Below are 12,023 nucleotides of genomic sequence, written 5' to 3'. Positions count from 1 at the left end.
TGATTTTGTTTCCAAAGGGAAGGGCAGCTGGAAGCGGGGCGGGTGCAGCGAGCTGCGGGCCGGCGCCGCCGCGCGCGTCCCCGGCTGGCCGGGCCGCCGTCACGCGGCCGAGTTCGGCGAAGGCCGCGCGCATTTCGGGGCCCCGGGCGGGGAGCACCGCAAGCATGCCTTGGGGCTCAGGATGGGGAGCATCGCGGACAGGGCCTCGGAGCGCCGGGCGGGGAGCACCGCGACCAGGGCCTCGGGGCTCAGGATGGGGAGCGCCGGGCGGGAAGCACCGCGAGCAGGGCCTTGGGGCTCAGGATGGGGAGCACCGCGGGCAGGTCTGGGAGCACCGCGGGAGCGTTGTGCGCAAGGCTGGGGAGGAGGACGAGGAGCATCTCGGCCCGGGCTCTGGGAGGAGGCGGGGAACACCTGGGGCAGGGGTCGGGAGCACGGAGACAGGGATGGGGGCAGGGCCGGCTCCTGCTGGGGGACACAGCAGCGGGGAGGAGGGGCGAGGGCAGTGAGCGGCGGTGGGGAAGGGCGCGGAGCGGCAGTTTCTGTAGCACTGACGGCCGGCCGGGATGGGGGCAGGGGCCTCTCTCTGAGCTCTAGAGGAGAAAACGGAGGCCATCAGTGGGTCCGACCCCAAATGCATCCCGGTGGTTCTTCCCCCTTCCCGGACTTTCTGAGCGCGCACTGGGAGAAGCAAAGGCCCTTTCTCAGGGGTTTGAAGAAGGGAAGAAGGCCCACGACGGCTCGGCCGCTGCTAGGCCCGGCCCTCGTGCGGTCTTCCGCGTCGCCCCGCCGGGGACTTCCCTTACCTTTTCGCCTGTCTTTCCTGGGCCTGCACACGGTGTTGCGGTTCCAGGCTCGCAAGGCGGGGCCTGGTCTGGGGGCGCACGCAGCCGGCCCCGGGCACATGCAGCCACCCTGGGGCGCACGCAGCCTGCCGGGGCGCACGCAGCCTGCCCCGACGTGAAGCAGGAGGCTCTCGGGGCCGGGGCTCCCCGCCGGCCGCGCCGTGGGAATTTCGTTGAGGGGACGGAGCGGGAACCGCGGAGCCTGGAGTCCCGGCCCTGCCCAGGCGTCGGCGAATCCCGGCTGGGGCCCGAGATGAGCCGTGAAGACCCGGGGATCCCGCCGCGGGCCCCCGCAGGTCGTCCCGGGAGCAGGTCCGCGGCGGTGCCGCGGGGCCCTTCGCAGGCGGGCGGCGGCGGCGGGCCCCCCAGCCGGGCCGCGCGGACCCCCGGGGGCGCGCGCCGTCACGTGACCACCGTCTATCCAAAACGTGTCGCCGCACCTCGGCTGCAAAAACAAAGGTTGCCCGCGTCCCCTATCATTAAACCTAATTCGCTCATTGTCCCGTCTCGCGCGTCGGAGGCGGCTGTGATTATTTTGTCTGCCTGACGATATTATTTACCAATTAATACTGTACTTTGGCGGAACGTGGCGGGTAAAGGGGCGTTTGGGTTAATTCGTGTCGTTTCTGGACGGGCCTGACCGGGACGTTGGAGGGTGCGGGAGGCGGGGAGGCCCCCGAGGCCGCGGCCCGCAGCAGGCTGCCCTGGGCCTCGAATGCGCTGCTTACCAACAAGGGTTTATTCCTCCAGCCACTCAATGCGAAGCGGGCGCCCCACGTCAGCCCCCCATTCCTTCCCCACCTCTTGTTCTCCTTGGCCCTTTCTGCACCCCCAGCTTTCGCTCGGGTCCTTGAGCTTTAACCAGCAGGGCGGTGAGACCCTCATGCGGCGACCCCATCGAGGTGCGGCCGCGGGAGCCCAGCCGCGGGTCGGCGGAGGCCCGGCCCGCCGCTCTGCCCGGAGAAGCTGCGCTCTGCCCGCGGGGCGCGGCCCTGCGCGACCTCCGAGGCGCCCCGCGCCTGCCGAGCGTGTGCGCCGGCCTCCCCCGCCCCGGCCCGGCCCCGGGGAGGAAGGTTCCGGCCTGGCGGCTCCGCCGAGCCGCGGGCCCGCCGAGGTGCGGGGCGCTCTCCTCCCTGGCCGCGGGGCCGGGCCGGGCCGCGGGCGCTGTGGGACGGGACGGGGCGGGCGCTATTAGCCAGCAAGCCTCGCTGGGGCGCGGGCGCGGGCGCATCGATCGCCGCCCGGCGCGCGGAGATAAGCGGGCGCTCTGGCCCGTAACTCCCCGGACTATCTGCCGGCCGCAGACTTATGATGAATGGCCGCGCGCCGGGCCCTTCATCACCGACGCTGCCCGGGACGCCGCATCGATTCTTTATAGCCAGCTCCGAACACAGAGATCAAACTGTCCGCTCGGCCCTCGTGTCATCAATACGGTCCCAGCCCGGCCGGGCACGGCCGGTGACCACCTGCTGGGCGCGGGGGGGGGGGCGGTGGTCACTCGGAGCAGCGCTTCCGGCCTGCGCCGAGCCAGCCCGGCCCGAGCGCCTGCGGGGACAACGGGCTGCAGGCGGACGGCCCCTCGAGGCAGAGGTGGGGCGGGACCGTGTGCCTGCCCGGCCAACCAGCAAGGCCTGAGGGCTCCACAGAGCGCTGCGAGCCCCCTCCCCGGCCCGGGGGCCCTCCCCACCCCCCGCCCCTCCCCTCCCCACCCCCGCCCCTCCCCTCCCCACCCGTTCCCTTCCCCAGCCCCTCCCACCCCCACCCGCTCCCCGCCCCCACCCGCTCCCCGCCCCGCCCCCTCCCCTCCCCATCCTCACCTACTCCCCACCCTCACCTGCTCCCCTCCCCACCTTGCCCCCTCCTACTCCCCTCTCCTCCCCACCTGCTCCCCTCCCCACTCCACCTGCTCCCCACCCTGGCCCTCCCCTCCCCACCAGGCGATTGGGTGCAGGGTAAGAACTGGTCAGGGCCCCCCAGCTGCCCCCTGTCCACAGCCGCCCAGGTGGTGCGCAGGGGAGGGGAGGGCGCATGGCACCTGCGCATCTGCAGCTGTCCTGCTCAGGCTGCTTCCCCCCTGCAGGCGGGACACCCGCCGACGGCCCAGGGGGAGGGGGCAGGGGGCCCTGGCATAGCCCTCACGTGTGGAGGCGTGCACATGGCTCCGCTCCCGTGTGCAGCTTCAGCGTGTGGAGGCGTGCACACGGCTCCGCTCCCGTGTGCAGCTTCAGTGTGTGGAGGCGTGCACCTGGCTCCACTCCTGTGTGCAGCTTTAGCGTGTGGCAGTGTGCGCACGCTCCCGTGTCCTGGTCGAGGAGGCCTCATGTGCAGCTCTCCCTACTTGTGTGGCGTCCTCTGCCCAAGCATTTGGAGGTGAGAGTCTGTGGACGCCAGAATTGGCAGCGGAGACTCGAGGCCGTGCGGCTGGACGGGGACAGGACGGGCGGGTGAGGGGCTCCGGCCTGGCCCACGTCAGGTCATCCATTCAAGGTTGGGAAACCAAACATGACATCAAAGAAGAGATTTTTTGGGCCTGGTGGTTTGATTTGCTTGTGTCTATAAATAAACAAGCATGTGCTTGTGGACGCTCAGATGCACATGCTATTGACTGTCAGTGGCTCCGAGGAGATCCCCAGAGCCCTTCTGCTTCCTGGGAGCAGTAGAGGTGGCGTGTAGTGAAGTGCCCAGGTTCAGAGCTGAGTAGCTGGAGAGCCAGGCACGGTGCTTTAAACTGCGCATTTGACTTGCCAGAACCTGAGGTTGGAGACACCACCTCCCAGCGTGTGTGGCACAGGGTCCCCAAAGAACCGCAAGGCGTATCCTTGCTCCGTGGCAGGCTGGAGACACACAGCGGACACGGCGACGGGAGTAGCCAGTTCTGGGCCCATCATAAAGGAGCTGGCCTGGTTAAGTCCCTTGCCAACCTCTCCAAGCCACGCTGGCATGTTTCTGATAAAAACTCCAGGGAGGAAGTTCTCAGTGTCCTTCAGTGTGCTGCTGAAAGGTGTGGTTTTGTTTTTAATGAAATCATCTTTCTGGGAAGAGACAACTTCGGTGTCCAGCCCAGGGGCCTGGAAGGCCGGGCTATGGACCGCAGAAGCCCGGGGCCACGGCCCCTTAAGTCAAAGCCTCCTCTGAGGCTGAGGGATGTGGGGCTGAAAGGGAGCAGTGAGAGGCTAACTCCCAGAGGAGCTTTTGCTTGCGTGTCAGAGCCACACAGTGCTCCACGGAAAGGACCAGGCCTTCCGAGCCTGTGCCAGAGAGGCTCTGGGCAGGAGGGAGGCTCTGGGCAGGAGGGAGGCTCTGGGCAGGATGGAGGCTCTGGGCAGGAGGGAGGCTCTGGGCAGGATGGAGGCTCTGGGCAGGAGGGAGGCTCTGGGCAGGAGGGAGGCTCTGGGCAGGAGGGAGGCTCTGGAGCAAGGACAAGAGAAGGAAAAAGGAGAAGGAGGGTCCTGGGGGAGGCTGGGGTGCAGGGCGGTCCCAGGTCGTCCGTGTCAGAACCGAGGGGCACCCCGTGCCCTGGGATGGGGGGGGGGGGCGGGGGCAGAACACCAACTTGCAAAGCCCACGTGTGGCCGACGCCCTGCAAGCCTGTCAGTGTCTAGCAGACTGAATGTCTGTGGTGGCCATTTCCGCTTTCTGGTGGACGTGAGCAAACACAGGCATCACTGTAGCCCCCATCATCCCCCCCTCCCCCCCCCCCATGCTCTGGAGCTCTCCTAGAACTCAGGGTGTGGCTCTTCCTCTCGGTGGGCTCATTCCCAGCAGCTGTGGGTCTGGGTCGGGCTGCACAGGCTGATGTCTTCTGTAGTGTTCTAGAAATACAGCATCTGCTGTGTGTGTGGGGGGGGGGGGGGGCGGGGCGGGGCTGGGCAGGTGCTGGTTGAGTTTGGGCAGTTAAGGAAGTGGTCATGAGCATGCCCACGTCAACTTTGGTTAATTCCTTCAGGCTCCCAGGCCAGCCCAGGCCAGGGCTGGACCCACGTTGCACTCCAGCTCTCTGGGTACCAGGACCTAGCAGCAGAGCTGGGTCAGGGCCGCCGCCACCCGCTCGGGCCGTGCCCGCATCCTTGAGTGTCCCCTGTCCGCCCACTGGCATTGCTTTTCCACCCACTTTGAAGATGCTCGATGTGATCCCTAGTGGGTCCCTCCGGACAGCCAGCGAAGGTGTCTAAGTTGGGAGGAGTGTGGCGGGTGGTCCTTCATCCTGGACGAAGGGCCTGGCCCTGGTGACACTCTCCTGTCTGTCGCCCTCTTCAGCAGCCCTGCAGAGCCCAGAGACAGGGCTGCACCTGAGAACGTGTGTTTCCTCCTGCAGGCCCATTGCTCAGCCCTGCTGCTGGCCTTACCCGATGCTCGGAAACGGTCTCTGCTTTCCCGTATTGTATTTTTTGTGGGTCTGGTGGTTTTGATTTTTGAGGCGGGGCCTTTCGCTGTGTACCCAGGCTGGCCTTGGACTCACAACCCTTCTGAAGGCTGAGATTACATTGTGGGGCCCTAAATCCAGCGTGGGCCCAGTTTGGGATTCTTCTCTGAGGAAGCGCCTCAGGATAGGTACCCTGTGCCGCATGGCCCTCGGCTCTGCTGTCTTACTATTATTGCTAGCATTAGAGATTATAAATGCAGGTTCTTTTTAAAAAGAGACTCTTACATGTCTTGAAAGCTGTCACAGACAGTCTTATGCACTACCTAGCAATGCTCCTCGCACCTTCCACATGAGCAGACACCCAGGCCTGCTGCACACCACAGAGTCTACGCCAAATTACACCCAGCTGAGAGCCGTGCCTCTGCTTCTCCACCCAGCACTCATTTGCATGTGTTTTCCCTCATGCAGGTCTCTTGCAGGACCTTGAGCTGCATGTACTGCACCCCACATTCCCTTCCGGGGCGGCCCACGCTCCTTGCCCCGGTCAAGGGTGAGGAAATTGAAGCACAGGCATTTGTGTGGCTGGGGCCTGGGAACTGAGGGTCTGCAGGTTTGAATGCTGGGGACCCTCTGGGCTCCTTCTCTCCCTCCCTTTCCCCTTTCTACGTTGTTCCTTCCTCCTCCGGTCTCTCCCTTTCTCTTTCTCCTTTCACTACTTTGTCTTGCCCCTCCATGCTGGGGTTGGAACCAGGACCCTTGCCTGTGCTAAGCGTGCCATCTATCACAGGGCCACACTCCGGACCTTTTCTTTATGTTCAAGATAAAATTCAAGGAGAGGGATGTAGCAGAAATGATTTGCATGGGTGTGGAATGTGGTAGAGCCACACTGAGGTCTGGGGCTGAGAGAGTGGTTAGTTACAGAGGGACCAGCAGGAGAGAGACGTGTGCGTGTGTGTGTGCGTGTGTGTGCGTGTGTGTGTGCACGCACAGATGTTCAGCACGTGGGTATCAGCACAGATACAGGTGAGCAATTCCTTGGCCTGCCGATGGATCAGCACCCAGAGGACCCTGGCCCTGGGCAGCACCACCGCTGGCAGCCCCCTCCACGGGACAAGGCTCCACAGGACGCAGGCCTGCCCCGTGTCTCTATACCTGGCAGCTCTTCGTGGCCGGCTGGGTAGAGAAGAGCCATGCACTGGAGGAGCCTCTGCCTCCTGGGGTTGGTGGGAGGGCACCTTCCATGCACATTTCTCTTGTTTTTCTCTAATGTCTCCCGACAGCCCTTTCACTCAGAGTGAAACAAAATGGCAGCACTCATATCGACCTTCTGTTTTCTGCCAGAGAAGGGGAGACGGGGTGTCTTTCCTCAGACCCGTGGACACGTACCAGCTTTCTGACTGTCAGCACGGTTACTGTTCTAACACTGTCTTTGCCACAGCACTCACCCCAACCAGTGAATTCATCAGCATTTGTGGAGAGAGGCTCAGGTTGAGGGGAAGAGGCCTGAGCGTCTTGGCAGAAACCAAGTGGAGGCCCAGCTCTAGAAAGCCTTCTTCGCATGTTGCTCCCATTCGATGTGGACAGCCACGTGTGGATTTAGGAATTGTATGCTGCTCATAAATGTGGGAGGTGCTGTCTCCTGTGTTTATGAATACCTGATGTGAGTATTGAAAACATCCAAAGTGCATCTGCAGATATTTTCTGGTGTTCTGATACAGCCACGACATTACGGATGCTGACTGTAACCGCAGGTTGTAGTTATAGGAGACGTACCTGCAGATTGTAGGAACTGAGGGGAACTACTTACCCTGACCATGTTTTCTAAACAGGGGTTACTTGATCCAAGAAGAAAAGTCGTATAACAAGTATGCTTTGAAAGCGCTAGTAAAAATGCAGAAGGTGAGCGCTCTGAATCAGGAAAGCCATCACACTGCCTGGGTACCAGAACAGTCTGGAAACATTCCCGGATGGCGGGTAAAGGCTGTGCTTTGACCTTCGAGTCTGACTGACACCCATGGGGAAGCGGGAGTGGTCTCCTCTGGCTCAGTGTCCTCTGTAGAGATCAACGACCAGGAAGTGGGAGTGGCCATCCCCCCTCTCTTCTCTAGAAGAAAGTCAAGCCACAAGTGCACAAAGTTAACCACAACAGAGAGAATCTCTCATTCACCATCTTGTGCAACTCCCTCCATCTAGTTCCCTGTGACGTTCTGCCTCTCCTTTTCCTCCCCTCTCTTCTACTTTGTTTTTTTTTTTTTTTTTGGCTCCGGTCATGGGGCCTGAACTCTGGGCCTGGGCTCTGTCCCTCAGCTCTTCAGCTCAAGGCGAGCACTCTACCACTTGAGCCACAGCGCCACTTCCGGCTTTTTCTGCTTCTGTGATCCTGAGGAATCGAACCCAGGGCCTCATGCATGCAAGGCAAGCGCTCTTCCACTGAGCCACCTTCCCAGCCCCTCTGCTTTCTATTATTATTGTTTGCTAGTGACATTTTTGTTGTTCTTTATGGTTTGGGGATGGTGTCCCAAGCACCTAGGTTCAAGCGCACCTTACGGCTGCCAGACGTGAGTGGTGCCCAGCTCCGCCAGTGCTTCCCACCAGAAGGCGTTGAGTGGCATGTGTGGTTTTCAGGTTGAACTGGCCTGTAGCAGCAGATGAGCCTCAGTGCTCTCCCAAATGACAGCTGTAGAGAGAGAAAGGGAAGAGGTGTAGGACATCGCTCACACAGAAAATCCCACCAGATGGGCCAGGGTGACCTCTAGGTGCTTCTACCGTTGTGGTTCCGTCTGCGGCCTCTGCGTTCCGGTCATTCCCAGCACACACTCCTGTCCTGCTGTAGAGTCTGCTGTCCCATTGGAGTTCATCTTTGAAATTGTTTAAGGCGTTTTAAAGATACATTTTTCTCATGGTAAAACAGAGTTTGTGGCATCCTGGCCTGTGAAGTTCTGGGTAGAGGCCCAGGAGTGTCTGGTGGGTCTTGGGGAAGGTCTATGTTTAGTTTCCGAGGCTCTGGCCTGCTGTCCAGAGTGCATGCACTAGTTTGCGTCCCGCCAACGGTGCCGTAGGGTCCCTTTCCCCATGCCCCCACCAACATTTGTTGTTGTTTGAATTCACAACGTTGGCCCATCTAACTAGGTGAGATGGAATCGCAGAGTTGTTTTGATTTTCATTTCCTTTATGGCCAGGGATGATGAGCATTTCTTCATGTGTTTCTTGGCCATTTATTTTGTCAGTCGTGGGTCTTGAACTCTGGGCCTGGGTGCTGGCCCTCAGCTCTTTAGCCCAAGGCCAGTGCTCTACCACTGGAGCCACAGCGCCACTTCCAGTTTTCTGGTGGTTAATTGGAGGTAAGAGTGTCATGGAACAATGCTTGATAAGAAATGTACTCACTACCTTGCCCACGTAATTGTAACTGTACAGTATTTTCCCAATAAAAAAAAATAGTGTCATGGACTTTCCTGCTTCGGCTGGCTTTGAACTGCGATTGTCAGATCTCAGCCTTCTGAGTAGCTGGGATGACAGGTGTGAGACGCCGGCCCCTGGCTTTCTTGGCCATTTTTAGGAGAACTCCACATGAAGGGTGGGACGAGTGGGAGGAAGGCCGCAGCTGCTGCCTGCGCGCTGACACGGGCTGCCAGGGTTTCCTTGGTTAGTAGTTTGGGATGAATGGTCTACAGTGGAGACTTGTACTTCTTCATGTTGTGCGGCGTGGAAGGTGGCTGTGGTCACCCCTGTCCGTGTGCACACCCTTCAAACGTGGCGGTTGCTCCCGCCATTTCACCAAAGCGCCACGATCTTCAGAATTCTAGTGAGCATCTTTGGAAAATGCCAAAGGAAGAGAGTGTTTCCTCCCGTGTGTGAAGGAAATAAACTGCACAGAATCAGAGCATACTGCTGCCATCGACAAGCCCCCACTCTACTGTTTCAGAAAGCCATGACTGACCAGTTAGGCAGGGCACACACTGGAGTGGCCTGGCCCCTTGCAGCTGGAGGTGAGAAACACCGCTCCTCACGCCGGACAGCTTAACACCAGACTGAATCCTGTGCTTTCCCACCCATCTCTGTAATCCCGAAATGCACTTTTCTGATGGAAATAAAAGATCTCTGTGGTTGAAACTGCAGACTTGGAGTTAACTGTACAACACTTTCATTTAATATTACACACATGGTTTAAAAGAAAAATGTCTTAGGATTTTGTCCGCACTGGAGTTCAGACGTGGGGCCTGTGGCTCGCCAGGCAAGCGCGGGACCCTGAGTCCTGCCGGGTGCAGGCTGCTGCACCTCCCCAGCAGGCATGGAAGCTACTTCTGCTTCCCAGGAGACCCGGGAGGGACCACCACACCAGGCCGAAATGCTTCTGATGGTGAGCGCCGAGTGCTGAGGCACTAGAAAGACATGCCGTGGTCCTTGGTCCCCGCGAAAACCCCCGTGTGTAAGGCTGCTTCCGGGGGCCGAGGTGAGGCTGGCCAGTGAGGCAGGAAGCTGTTGATGGTGGATGTGAACCTGTGAACCCGTGTGCAGGTGTAAGGCTGAGTGAAGCACTAAACACAGGGCACAGGCAAGGCGGAAAGTGAAACGCATAATAAAACAAAATGGACACATACCTAATGTATCGACTTTGTTTAAGCTGGTCTAACCACTTTAAAAAAGAAGCACACCGTTAATTAAAAAATAGGGCCAATTTGGCAAGTATTTTATGAAAAGTAAATTTCATTAGCTAATATTTTCTGTGGGGCACAAACCCTTTTAATTCGCTTTTTGGACAATTTCTTCAGTCTCTGAACTTTTGAAAGGCAAGTAATTAGCCTTTTACTCCAGGGAAGGTGCTGGGGAGGCAGAGGGGAGATTGCTGACTGGCAGGCCTGGGTGGGCACGTGGTCCACCCTTTTTTCCCAAGGCGGTGCAGTGAGATACTCTTCCGAAAACGTAGACGAGCCCACTGTGGTCAACACGGCGGCGGCGGCTGTGGCTGCGAGGCACCGGATGCACACTCCCGTGCGAGTAAGGCTTGGCACGGCGGTGCTGGCCTGTGCTGGGGGAGGGCCGGGCCGGCCGCCTCCTGTTGGAGTCACTTTTTTTTTTAAAGAAGCAGCTTGAGATTTCGTAGATAGAATCTATAAACTATAAATGCCGGAAGCGATATAATACTTGAACTTAATTTTGGAGGCTCCCCATTTTTTTTTATATTTAAGTCCTGAGCTAGCCTGTGGACGCGTGTACGTGCACACACACACACACACACACACTCACGCTACACTCTGACAACTACTTTAAAAATAATTGTGGTGATAGCTAATTACGGGGCCCTGTGCTGGACTCGTCCAGGTGGATCCGGTTTTCCATTGTCATCTCTTAATTGTGCTCACCACTCCCACCGCCCCGCCGGCCACCGCCCCACGCTGCTTCTTGCTGCAATTGTCATTATAATTCATATTGGAATTAGTTGGAATTGTTTTCTAATCACATGATGCTCAAATTTTACAAGGACTTTATAAACACAAACATATCAGCCACTCATACTCTACCTTGGACACACATTTTAGTTGTATCAATGCAGAGAGATAATTTAGCTGCTATTATTTTGTCACAATGTACCAATTTCAAGGAGAATGAAAATGATATCACATGGTGATTGATTTTTTTAATTCCACCAAACCTTAAATGTATTTGTACTGAGAATCCGCCTGTGAATTTTTAAACCCCGTTTCTGTTCCTCTAACGTAGTTTCCCCTGATCTTCCTACCATTGGTTCCCTTTGCTTCAATCATCACAGCTCAGTTTTAGGGGTTAATCCTCTTTGGCATATGTACCAAAAATGTGAACAGAGAGGAAGACGTGGCTGTTCTGGCCGGCCTCACAGGTGCTTCTGACAGGCCCCACGTCATCTCCCAGAGCCCAGGCACGGGCGCGCCAGCCTTCCAGTCAGTATCCAGGAGCCGCAGGCCGAGGGCACACGGCACCCGCGGGGGGTTTTTTCCAAGTTCTGCCTGGCAAACCCAGCCAGCCGCTGCTGCGACCGCGGGCACCACCCCTCCGGTCTGCGGCTGGGGAGCGGAGATGGGTGTCCCCACGCCCCAGGCCCAGGCGGAAGGGCTCAGCTGGCCGTCCTGTTCCTGCGTCTCACGCGGGCCCGCGCGCGCCTTGGCCCGGCTCGTGCAGGGAGAGCATGGCATCAACCTGCCCTCAGCACCACATGGACAGAATTAGGGTGCTCAGAGCGGCCCAGGCCGTGGGTCCTGGGTCCTGGGCGTGAAAAGCGAGGCAGGCGTTGCTCACCGTGGACGGCAGAGCTTCTGGGGGCAGAGACAAAGGAACCCGCCGCCTCTGGTACGTGAAGAAAGTGGCGGCTGAGTGGTTAGAGCTCACAAAATTGACTTCTGTGCGGAGAATTGGGTAAGGCCTTTTAAAGTTCCTTATGCCTTTCTGTAGAGATCAAAGCACATGTCTTCTTGGTCGTTTTGAGGACATCCAGTGTCAATATGCTACTCTTATTATTAAGAGATGGTTAACACATCACTGCATTTAACATTTGACTCAGTGAGGAAATAATTGTGGCTTATTTGAGGCATTGTGTGGAATTGGAGACTAAGACTTGAAACCATGGGTAGTGTGCGTGCTGCCTGGACCGCGCGGAGGGCCATGCACGCTAGTTACCAGGTGCTGCCCGCCACACCTGCAGTGGCCCAGAACCCGGAACCGACTGCCCCCTGCCCTGTTCGGGGGTGCCGCTACAGGCTGCGTGGACAATTTGAATCCCTTTCTGGAAGGATTAGGGTGTGAATTCAGGGCTAGTACCAGCACCACTTGAGCTAGCTTCAGGC

The sequence above is a fragment of the Dipodomys spectabilis genome, unplaced genomic scaffold (genome assembly GCF_019054845.1).
Source record: "Dipodomys spectabilis isolate Male_0828 unplaced genomic scaffold, ASM1905484v1 ptg000432l, whole genome shotgun sequence".
Classification (NCBI taxonomy): Eukaryota; Metazoa; Chordata; class Mammalia; order Rodentia; family Heteromyidae; genus Dipodomys; species Dipodomys spectabilis.
Note: the sequence above shows the minus strand (reverse complement) of the source record.